Consider the following 11922-nt stretch of genomic DNA (forward strand, 5'->3'; position numbering starts at 1 on the left):
GGTAAGGGCGTAAATTGGCCTCTTGTGGGCAAATCGCTCAAAGTTAACCTAAGTACACAGCATCACGATGCAACGATGATCGGTGGTAATGCCTTGAGCAACCTCATTATGAGTCATATGTGCTCATTAATTTGGACTCTTTGAACCTATTGGAATCGTACTTACGGTGCTCGTATCGCGACCCAAGGTCAGGCAGGATTACCTATTGAATTTAAGCATATCAATAAACAGACAAAAATAAACTTAAAAGGATTCCCTAAGTAATGATGAGCGAGCTAGGAATAGCCTAGCTTGATAATCGGTCACCATCGGCATACGAATTGTAGTCTGGAGAAGCGTCCTCAGTGATGGACTGTGCCCAAGTCCCCTGAAAAGGGGCTTCGTAAAGGGTGAGAGCCTCGTCGTGCCCAAACCCTGTGACACTTGTTTACGAGTTGAGTTGTTTCGGAATGCAGCCCTAATAGGGCGGTAATTTTCATCCAAGGCTAAATACGGGCAAGAGACTGATAATGAACAAGTACCGTGAGGGAAATATATAAAGGAATTTGAAAAGAGAGTTAAAGAGTGCCTGAAATTATTGAAAGAAAAGCATATGGGGGCTGACGATACGCCCTGGTTGGATGTAGAATGGCTACAGTCGATCCACTGATTGGCTTAGGGTGTGGATTGATGCGGATCGTGGTGGCGACCTAAGCACGGGCCTTTAATACGCCTGCCGAGATATCGTCGCTTCGATCATGAAACCTAACATGCGTTGTCTCGGCATGCTTCAGAATCGGCATGCTCAGGGCGTTAGTTTATGGGCTCCCCATCAGACCCGTCCTGAAACATAGACCAAGGAGTTTGATATATGTGTGAGTCATCGGGAAGAAAACTCGTAAGGTGCAAGGAAGCTGATTGGCGAGATCCTTCACGGGTGCACTACATATATTGAGATATATTCAATATCAGTCTTTATAGTGCAACCAGTTACGGATGTTTAACTGTATCAAAACATACAACAATATATGTTGGGATGAGACTTATCTCAAGTCTGAGGATCATACATATAGTCATCACCATGAGTAATGTTATGACCTTTACATAATAATCCAAGAATATGGTCATGATGGGTAAATCCAATACATTGTTCTCTAAAAATATTATTACGTATCAATTCTGACATCTCTATGTCAATGACAACTCCTTGTCATCAATCAATAACATGTTAGTCTTAAGTGTATTATTATTGTCCATGCCTATAATAATACTTGACTATAGATCTTTTAATAATGTTATTATATGGACTTTATTATCTTTTAGTTTATGTTAAACACATACATATAACTTAAAATAATAGTGGCAATGCCTTTATTTAATAAAATCGATAAATAAATGTATTATTACAATAATCATATGATTGGTCTTTGGCCATATTCTAATAATATCCCACTAGCACTATGACGAATTACTCACATTTCTAATATCGAGTGACTCAGTGTGACGATCATGCCTCTCATGTGTAAGAGGCTTCGTTAAGGGGTCAACAATGTTTTTATCCGTGTGTACTCTACATATTTCAACATCTCCACGAACTATGATCTCTTGAATGAGAGGAAAGCGCCTAAAAATGTGTTTGGATTGTTGATGAGATATGGGGTTCTATAGTATCTGATATGCTTGGAACAACCCCTATTTCAAATATGAACTTCTTGATCCAAACAACCTCTTTTGATACTTCACTGGGTGCAATGTATTCAGCCTCTGTTGTAGAATCAACTACTATGTTTTTCTTTAAACTTCTCCAGCTCACAGCGCCTCCATTAAGACAAAACACAAAGCCCAATTGTGATTGTGATTCATCCTTGTCAGTTTTGAAGCTAACATCAGTATAACCTATTACATTAAGTTTTTCCTCCCCTTCATAGACAAGAAATTTATACTTAGTTATTCTTAAGTACTTAGGATATTTTTAACCGCAACCTACACTACAAGAAAATATACCTTTAATGGCACACGAACGATGACACACACTAATTTATGACTTGCAAAACATGTGTGTCATAAAAAAAATGTCATGTTTTTTAAAATCTGAACGATTTATGACTTACAATAATGTGTGCCATATTTAATAGTCATAATTCAAAAAATTTACAAAAACACGGAGTATAGTTTTAATTGTGTGTCATCTTTAGGAGTCGTTTTCTAATTTCTCCCCCCCATTATTTTCATCATTTCTCGCTTCTTCCTGTCGATAATTATCAGTTCACGCCGCTTCTTCCACATGTATTCCTCGTTCTCTATTCCACCATTCAATTTGGGTTTCTGGTCCTAGGAATTATTATGTTATATTCCTGTGAATTTGAGATCTCTCAAGATTGCAGCCTCTCTCGCCTTTCGCTTCCCGTAACTCTACTCAGGTAATTTTCCCCCTTTTCTACTCCCAATTATGAGAAAAAACAAAACGTCTAAAAACGAAAACGATTTTTCAAAACAATTCTTCGCTGCTCCTTTTGTTTTGATTTTCTGAAGAAAAAGCAAGAAAAAAAGAAAAGGATATCCAGTAAAGAGTTAATAGCAATGGAGTCGAGAATGTATCATTACGTGATCTGGAACGGATTGGCCGTGGAGCTTTTGGCGCTGTCATTCTCGTTTATCATAAAATTGAAAAGAACATGTACTTTTTTTTCAATTTCTGATTTTAATTAATGTGTAATTTGATTTTTTGACTATTTTTCTTAAAACAAATAGGTATGTTTTGAAGAAAATCATATTGGAACGGAAAACGAGCGCTGTAGGAGTTCTGCGCATCAAGAAGTTAGTTGTTACTTTCATCTAAACAAATTAATCTATTTTCGCCTTAAAGGAATGCGAGTTTAATATTCCAATTTACGATCTAGTTTCATTTTTGTGGTATGTAGATGTCACTTATTTCGCGAATCCAACACCCTTACGTTATTCAATTTAAGGAAGCCTGGGTTGAGAAAGTAAGATACTAGACTACTGTTTTTTGCTAGGATTATCGAATCAAAATCTGGCTTCACTTTGTAGATTGTTGAGTCTGTGACTCCTTCGTTTTTTTTATGTTGATTTTGTGTTTTGAAATTGTAATGTAGGGTTGCTATGTTTGCATTGTTACTGGATACTGCGAAGGTGGAGATATGTGAGTTTCCACGTTTGTATGTAGAAGTTTGATTCGGAGTTTTTTGTTTTTAGACATCCTGCAAAATTTGTAGTATTTTATTATTTTCCTGTTTAACTTTTTTTAACAGGGATGAATTGATGAAAAAATCAAACGGGATCTATTTCCCGGAGGAGGTAATCTTATATCTCTATTCCTATTGATTTTACAAGTTAGTTTCTTCTTAGAATTGTGTGGCACGGTAAAAGGTTCCTCGTTGGGGTTTTTGCTTCCATGGTCCTCACCTAATTATGGAAGAGAAGAGGTGGTTACGACTTACAGTTAATTCTGCTGGTTATGAACATTGTGCAGAAGCTCTGCAAGTGGTTCGGGCAGCTACTTCTGGCAGTTGAATATCTGCATTCAAATTTTGTTCTACATCGGGACATAAAGGTACGAATGTCAATTTACATTGGTATTTATCTATGTTTCCTATTAAGTTATGTCAAATATCCTACCTAATTGGCTATTCTGGTATTGTTACCCTAAATTCCTTTCTTGTCTGTATTGGTTTAGGGGATTTTGGGCTTGCTAAAACTCTAAAGGCATATGATTTGGCTTCCTCGGTATGTACATTGTAATGAAATGATTTTTAGACATACATTTTCCTTTTAGTCTTTTTTCAACAATATCTAAAATTGAAAATAATTTTTTTGGGTCATTCTTTTAGCATTTCTTTTCCTTATCTTCCTACAGTTTGGTATAATAAGCTTAGTAGCTTATGCTGTAAAACTCGAAATGCAGTTTTGTGTTCTGTTGGCAGATGCCTCAATTTCCCTTTACTTTTATTGCAACAATTCTTGCATGGTAGCATATTACTCACATTCTGTAATTAATAACATATTCTAGTCTTCCAGATTGGCTGTCACAATCTAGCATAGTTACATTTTCTGGAAAAATAATATGATTTATTAAAATGAACACGCCTAGTGTGTGCCAAGCTTACAGTTAAACTTGGTTCTAATTTTAATTTTATTGACCGAGACCAAACTGTAACTAATTGTCGAGTAAAATTTATAACAATACCAAGTAGATTAACATAAATAATCACTTAATCATTTTTAAGGAAAGAACTAAGCAAAAAAGAATTATTTGTTGTTACCTTAGTATATTTTGGTATGGCATCATTACTTATGAACTGAAAATATATGCATGTATGCGACTTCTGGGTAGTTAGTCGAAGTGTGTTAAATTGGGTGATAGGAGAGATGTATTAATAATTAATCATAAAAGGGCCCAGAATTTGTGCAAGGATTAAATACTGGAGTGCTGTAAATTAACTGTCACTCATGTTGTATTGATCATAAATATCCAAAGAAATAGCGTATATAACATAAACACTTTTGGACAAAGGAAGTGTGGAGGAGGGAGTTGAAACTGCACCATGAGCCTCCAATGCAATGAGTATGAGAACAACCACTAGTCTAAAACTCGGTATTCTCAATCCCTTATATTAACAATGAACAATACTTATTTACCTTTTGATATCATTGTTCTATTTTTGTATTTATTCTTATATTAGAATGTGCTAATTATTTTTAGTTCTAGTGCTAGATAATAGTGGTTTTGTACGTGCCTCAGGTGGTTGGAACTCCCAATTACATGTGTCCTGAACTGCTTGCAGATATTCCTTATAGTTTCAAGTCTGATATCTGGTCTCTGGGTATGTCTTTTCTCGAGTGTTTGACTTACATACATGTATATATATATCAGCTGAATTTCTTCTTGTTGAACAGGGTGTTGTATGTATGAGATGGCTTCTCGTCGCCCTGCTTTTAAAGCTTTTGTAAGAGTTCTCACAAATGTTTTTGTTGAATCTGCTTCTTTTATTCTGTAATGAGTTTACACAGTTTCTCTTTCTGACAAATAGGACGAATTTCATTTGATGTTTTATTAAAAGGGAATTTAAAATTCTTTTTTATTCCCTTCCTTTTTTCTCATTATGGAATTTATTCCATTGCCAAATATAATGGAACTTTCTATCTTTTGGTTATCTGAATTGAGAATAATATGTAGCAACCTTTGCTAGGTTCATAACAGTTTCCATGAATTCTGCACTCCACTCTTTAAAATAATTCTTTCAAAGTAGTTAATGTTGTCCTCATCTAGTGTGATGTCTTGTCCTTTGAGAGGTTTTCTATAAATTACCATTTGTATGCCTCCACTATCTGTGTAAATTATACAAATTTAATTCCATTAATTTTTGTTAAACTTCTTGTTCTAGGACATGGCAGGGTTGATAAACAATATAAATCGTTCCTCTATGAGCCCTTTGCCTTCTTGCTACTCTCCATCATTGTAAGTCTCAATATTAACTTTAGAGCTCACTCTTATTGTATGTTCTCATGATAACCAAGTATTCTCTATGATTTTTCATGCTCATACTATGCTTTTCTACCCTTGTTTCCTCATTTGCTTTAATTATTCCTTTATGTATTAGGTTTCAACAATGTACAGATTTCTTGATCAGATTATTTCTTATAAATGTAGGAATTTTTAAATTGGTTCCATGAAAATTTATTTCTTCTCGCTTAATAAGGCAAAAATAGTGAAGTTTCGTTTAAATTCCCAAGGGACTTGGTGATCTGTATTTTGGCAGTAACACTAAGCATGATTAGTGCTATATATTTTGTCAAGTAATCAAGTCCTTGCTACATTATTGTTAATTTATTTAATTTTACACAAACAGGAAGGCAGTTATCAAGGGCATGCTAAGAAAGAATCCAGAGCATCGACCAAGTGTAAGTTTCTTTTTGCTCAATTCCAAGGATTCTCCACATGCATGACGTCAATGTAACATTTTGAGTTTTCACCTTGATTAGGCATCAGAGCTTTTCAAGCACCCTTATTTGCAGCCATATGTTCATAAGTATCGTCCATCATTTAGCTTCCTTTCGAAGAACTGCTGCTTGGATAAGCATGTTACCAGTGGTCGTGGTAATAGGAAAAATATGGTCGAGAGTCAGAATAGTAATAGCTCATGTAGTGATAAAGATAGTTCGGTTTCAAGTCACAAGAACACTGACACAAGGATTCCAAATAACAATAATGAGGCCACTGGCACAGATTCCAGTTCTAAGGAAGAAGATATTTGCCCCATTAGTTTCTCTGGTAAAGTTGATGAAAAAGGAAGGATGAAACCTTCTCATGTTCAGTCAAAGAAACCCAAATGTATCGGGACGTAAATGTATGAATGTCAATTTACATTGGTCTTTCTATTAACTTATTTATTATGGACTGACTTCAGCACATTCCTGGTAGTGTTCCGATATTTTTCTTGGTATCTTATTTTAGCAGCTAATTAGTGACCATCATGCACTTTTATCATATTAAGGATATTGATCACACTTTTCATAACTTCTTTTGCTGGTTGCATGAACTGGCTAGTTATTGTCTTGTTTGTGCACTATACAATTTGTTCATGCAACAACTTAATATTTTAGAATATCAAACTGTTTCTTTTATAATAAAAGGGTATTATTTCTGAATGTCTTTTTTTTTAATTCATCTATGTTATGTAGTCTCTAAAACCATAGCTAAGGATTCTGCTTGCACATTTGCAAAGGAGAAGGGCCTTGACTTGGTAGCTACATTAATGGTAAACTTCTTGTTATTTGCTTCTATATATTGATAGATTCTGTTGTAAGTAATGAGTGAATTCTTGAATATAATTACATGTTTTAAGCATGTGGCAATCGATTCTATTTGTCGATATATGAATAAATGTCTAAAGGAACAATTTGAAATGTTCGGTGGAGTTGTGAAAGCATTTGACACGTACTAGCACTTAAAATCCAAAATTTGATTTTGTCAAGTACTATAGACGTAACAGGGACTCTCTTGTGGTTATTGTTTGTGATGATATTGTTGTGAACAAAGTTCGAATTTTTTATAATGCTATTGATTTTATGACTTTGCATAATGTTATTATGCTTAAAAGAATGCATATGTAAAATTGGTCATTTTAGTACTCTTTAATAGTTCATTATATACTTCACTTTAAATAAGTATAAATTATATACTTATTTCATATTTTTTACTTAGGTTGGCGATGGGAAATAAGAATATACGGATGATGACATTGATGATATTCGCAAAGAATGGGTATCTTATGTGGCAAACTTTATTATGCCTTGATATTTTGTATCGACATATGATTAATACAATATTTTTGATAACTTAATGTGAATATATTGTATGCAAATGGATTGCTTATATATAATATGGTACATAGATTTAGTATTATGAGGCATTCAATGTGATTTAGTTTGATTATTTGTCAATCTACAATATATATATATATATATATATATATATATATATATATATATATTATATATATATATACCTATATATATATATATATATAATTTCCGAAATACAATTACAACACACGAACGTTTGTCGTCTTTTTAAATGATGTGTACTTCTATGACACTCAATGTAAGTCATATATGTGTGTCATAAATTTATGACACACAAATGTATGTCAAGTAGATTTATGACGAGGGCTTCAATGACGCGCAATGTAAGTCATACATGCATGTCATAAATTTATGATGCACAAATGGGTGTCATCTTATTTTATGACGGGGGCTTCAATGACAGACAATGTAAATCATACATGTGTGTCCAAAATTTATGTCGCACAAATGTGTGTCATCTTAATTTATGACGGGGGCTTCAATGACGCGCAATGTAAGTCATACATGCGCGTCATAAATACGCGTCATAGATTTATGACACACAATTGCGAGTCATAAAAAATTCATGTCGGTGGCTTGAACGACAGGCATTTGTGTGTCATCCGAACCCATAGATGACGCGCAATACGCGTCATTAAAGGGTATTTTTCTTTTAGTGCTAGTGATTTTCACTAGGGTTTTCTTAATACTGACTCGTCATGCTTAAAGCATACGATACATTTGGTCGAGTACATATCATGGCATACATGATAAAACCAATAGCCAAAGCATATGGAATCTTATTCATCCATTCTCTTTCTTGTGGAGTTGAAGGAAACATTTCATTCGAAAGAGAAAAGCCATGTCTCATAGGAAAAAAATACTTTCTTGGATTCTTCCATACTGAACCTTTTCAGCACTTTATCTATATATGTACTTTGACTCATACCTAGAAGTCGTTTTGATCTATCTCTATAGATTTTAACTCCTAAGATATACGCTGCCTCACCCAAATATTTCATAGAAAAACAACTACCTAACCAAGTCTTAACAAACTGTAAAGTAGGTACATCATTTCCTATGATGAGTATGTCGTCTACACACAAGACTAGGAAAGAAACAGTGCTCTTAATAGCCTTCTTATAAACATAATGCTCATCTTCATTTCTGATAAAACCAAACTTTTTGATTGCATCATTGAAACGAAGATTCTAGCTTCGAGAAGCTTGATTTAGTCCATAAATAGACCTCTATAGCTTACAAACCTTTCAAGCATTTACTGGAATGATAAAACCTTCTGGTTGTGTCATATACACATCCTCTTCGTGTTTTCCATTAAGAAAAGCGGCTTTAAAATCCATTTGCCTGATTTCATAATCATGAAATGCAACTATTACAAGCAAGATCTGGATGGATTTAAACATAGCTACAGGGAAGAATGTTTCGTCATAGTCTACACCATGAACTTGTCAAAAACCTTTAGCGACTAATCGCCCTTTGTATATTTGTACATTACCATTCATGTCAGTTTTCTTCTTAAAAACCCATTTACACCCTATAGGTTTGACCCCTTTAGGTGGTTCAACCAAAGTCCATACTTGGTTTACTGACATGGAATCCATCTCATATCTTATGGCTTCAAGCCATTTCTCAGAGTCTGGGCTAGACATTTCCTCTTGATAAGTCCTGGGCTCATCTTGATCCATAAGAAGAACATCTTCATATGTAGTAACGAGAAATCTAAATCTCTCAGGTGCACGGCGTTCTCTTGTGGATCTGCGCAGTGGTTGTGTTTCTAAATTTGTTGAATGTTGCTCAACAACTTGTGAAACATGCTCAAATTCATGTTCATTGATCTGTTGTTCTTGAACTTCTCCAAGTTCAATATTTCTACCCTTCCCTTTCTTTGAAAGAAATACTCTTTTGATAAAAACTTCTGTTAGAGCAACAAACACTTTGTTCTCGTTAGGATTTAAGAAATAGTATCCCTTAGTTTCTTTAAGATATCCAAAAAATATATACTTATGAGATTTAGGTTCGAGCTTTGTAGTCATTTGATGTTTTATATAAGCCTCACAACCCTAAATCTTCATAAAATACATACTATGATGCTTCCCAGTCCATATCTCGTATGGTGTATTTTGAACCGATTTAGATAGAACACGATTTAGTGTGAAAGTGGTTGTTTCAATTTATGTCCTAAAAAAGAAGTCGGAAGATCACTATGACTCATCATAGATCGAACCATGTTTAACAGTGTTTGATTCCTTCTTTCAGAAACTTCATTCCACTGTGTTGTACCAGGTGGTGTAAGCAGTAAGACAATCTCACATTATTTCAGGAGTTCATCAAACTCTATGCTTATGTATTCTCCACCTTGATCTGATCGAAGTGCCTTAATACTCTTACCTAATTGATTTAGTACTTCATCTTTAAATTCCTTAAACTTTTCAAGGGCTTCAGATTTATGGCGCATAAGCTAAATATATACCCATACCGACTGAAGTAATTGGTGAAAGTAATGAAGTAATGGAATCCACCTTTGGCTCGTGTATTCATTAGTCCACATACATCACTATGCATTAACCCCAATAAATCGCTTGCTCGCTCACCTTAACTATTAAAAGGAGCTTTAGTAATTTTTTCCAACAAGCAAGATTCGCATACATCATATTGTTTGAAAACAAATGAATCTTAGAATCCATCTTTATGGAGTTTTGATATGCGTTTCTCACTTATATGGCCTAAACGACAATGCCAAAGATAAGTTTGATTCGAGTCATTTGTTTTTGATCTCTTAGTATATATGTTATAAATGGTGTTTTCTTTATCCAAAATATAGAGACCATTAACCAATTGTACTGAACCATGAAAACATTATCGAGATAAAAAGAACAACAATTATTCTTAATAATAATCTCAAAACCAATCTTGTCTAAACAAGAAATAGAAATAATGTTCTTAGTCAAACTAGGCACAAAATAACAATCCTCTAAATTTAAATCAAGTTCACTAGGAAAAGATAAAACATATGTCCCTATAGCTAATAAAGAAACTCTTGTTCCATTTCCCACTTATAGTTGTACGTCTCTTTTAGCCATATTCCTTCTCTTTTGCAGTCCCCTGTACAGAAGTACAAATATGAGAACCACAACCGATATCTAATACCCAAGAAGTAGATGTTGACAAATTAACATCAATAATATAAATGCTTGAAACAAACGTTCTATTTTCTTTTGCCTTCGTGACCTCTTCAAGGTAAACATGGCAGTTTCTCTTCCAGTGTTCAGTCTTATCGCAATGGAAATATTTTCCTCCCTTGCTAATTCCCACTTTGGGTTTCAATGCATTTTTTTATTTCGGTTGGGCCTTACCATTGCCCTTAGACTTTTCCGCTACCTTTTTATTTCCCTTTCCTTTGTCCTTGTGGACTATCAGAATGGGCTTAAGTCCAACCATTTTCAAGTTACTTTCAACAGTTCATAACATACGAAATAACTGTGGCAAATTCTTTTAATTTCATTCATGTTGAAATAAATCTCAACTTTTCCAATATTTGGATGTAACCCATCATCTTGGTGACATGAGCTCCTGCAGGAGTTACCTCTGCCATTTTGCATTGAAATAGAGCTTTAGAGGTCTCATATTTTTTCTTGATGTGCTTTCAGTTTATATATTTCTTTGAGATTTTGAATCATCTCATTACAACCATGTCCTCACGTTGCTTCTGAAGCTCATGAGTCATGGTGGCAAGCATTAGACATCCAACATCTAACATATCATCCATATGTTTCTTGAATTTTTCTTTGTCAGCTCTTGAAGCATTAGCTACCGGTTCATCAGGAACAGGTTCTTCAATGACATATTCCTTCATTTCCTGTTTGAGAACAATTCTCAAATTACAAAACCAGTCATGTTGTTTGCCATTAAATCTATAATAATAGAAATATTAAGGTAAGTAAATTTATCGAATTCAAATTTATAAATAGCTCTTTATTTACAAATTACTCCCAATATTTTATTCAAAATTGAAAAACTTTGTATGTTTTAATTTCGGAAAAATTCAACGAAAATTTTTCTACTGGGTGAGGATCCATAATACATCAATTTCCTAAATCATCTTCCTAAATTAGCTTTGATTTTTCTTTTAGGATAGTGATTATTTAGGTAAGTAACACTTTACTAGTTACATCTCATGTAACTCCTCCTTTTGGTGAACAACTCTTGTTCAAGTCATCTTATGACTTATCCAAATATTTAACCTCTAGGTTTCTAATCCTATTAGAATAACCTAACTAAGTTATTATCAATATCTCAACCGGTGAATATCACTTGCTTATTCTTTGCGTTTAAAAAAGATAGATTTATGTGCCAATGCTTTGGTAAAGCCCACACAATATCGATCAAAGCCTTAATGAGGGTAATTATTGGACGGTTAAGTTAACTTAGATTATAAAGAGGAATTTGCGTAATTATATCATCATTGTTTGTTTCAATATTAGGCCCTTATTGATCTCATCAATATTTATTCTTATTTTATCATTTGATGTATTGCATACATAACATATATAGCAATAA

At 33.9% G+C, this 11922-nt stretch overlaps 1 pseudogene; it reads left to right on the forward strand.

Moving 5' to 3' along the window:
* Window positions 1–2559: 2559 nt before the first annotated feature.
* LOC120215659 lies at window positions 2560–6345 on the forward strand (annotated as a pseudogene).
* Window positions 6346–11922: the final 5577 nt, after the last annotated feature.

The sequence above is a fragment of the Hibiscus syriacus genome, unplaced genomic scaffold (assembly GCF_006381635.1).
Source record: "Hibiscus syriacus cultivar Baekdansim isolate YM2019G1 unplaced genomic scaffold, ASM638163v2 tig00110151_pilon, whole genome shotgun sequence".
Taxonomy (NCBI): Eukaryota; Viridiplantae; Streptophyta; class Magnoliopsida; order Malvales; family Malvaceae; genus Hibiscus; species Hibiscus syriacus.